This window comes from Bison bison, unplaced genomic scaffold, assembly GCF_000754665.1.
Source record: "Bison bison bison isolate TAMUID 2011002044 unplaced genomic scaffold, Bison_UMD1.0 scf7180017855904, whole genome shotgun sequence".
Taxonomy (NCBI): Eukaryota; Metazoa; Chordata; class Mammalia; order Artiodactyla; family Bovidae; genus Bison; species Bison bison.
The window spans coordinates 5,371-6,244 of record NW_011486477.1 but is presented as its reverse complement, the minus strand read 5'-3'; the positions used below and the strand labels follow the sequence as shown (position 1 = coordinate 6,244).

The 874-nt window shown below is 64.3% G+C and overlaps 1 protein-coding gene across 1 annotated transcript in view; it reads left to right on the top strand.

The window, feature by feature from the left end:
* The window catches only part of SBF1 (SET binding factor 1), a gene marked incomplete at both ends in the record, with an annotated part of 16,890 nt that overhangs the window by 10,649 nt on the left and 5,367 nt on the right, over positions 1 to 874 (top strand).

Here is an 874-nt window from a genome sequence, read left to right as displayed (position 1 = left end):
CCCTGCAGACTCGTCTGCGCTCTCCTCTGCGGTGGCTCTAGCTGCCAGGCGCTGGGCCTCAGGTGGGCTCCCTGCAGACTCGTCTGTGCTTTCCTCTGTGGTGGCTCCAGCTGCCAGGCGCTGGGCCTCAGGTGGGCTCGGGGCTGGTGGCACCGCCTGTGGGCCCAGTCTTCCAGAAGCCCAAGCATCTTCCTTGATTCTTCCGCCGCCCGCTCTTGACTCCTGTGAGCTCACCACCCACGTCTGCAGCCCTCCCTGCGGTCAGTTGCCCCCACCCTGAGGCACAGGACCTGTGTCGGCTGTGGAAACAGGCGGTCCCACTGTCCTGGTGGTGGTTAATGGGGATGCTGACCTAGGGAGGCCCAGCTTTGGCATCCACCCTTCTAAAGGGCCACATACCTCACCCATGTCGTTTCTCTGCTGGGACCGTCGCTTTCTAGTTATTAGTTTTCCGTCCTTCAGTATGTTTATGGTCGTGCTGTCTTGCCTTCTGTGCCCTCCAGAGAGTCTGAGCAGCCCCTGCAGGCAGCAAGCACCCTCTCCACAGGGCCGCTCGTCCCCTGGTGCCTGGGTTTCCCCTAATGGTGCTTGTGGGGCTGCTGCTTGGTGCCCCCCAAGCTCTGGGCATGGGCCGTGCCCGCATTGCCCGGGGTGGACGGGCTCAGCTCACCTCCTCTGTACACGGTTCCGGCTCAGACTCTGTCATGAAGACACAGCGTGCTTGCTGTGGGTGGCGGTGCTTCTGCCTGCAGCGGGGTAGGCTGCCTTCACGCTCACCTCCAGTGGCCCGCACCCGGCTCAGAGGAGGGGCGGGGCTTGGTGCTGGCTTTGGAACCCAGAGGCCAGGGGAGGGGCTCGTCCTGCCCGCCTCCCG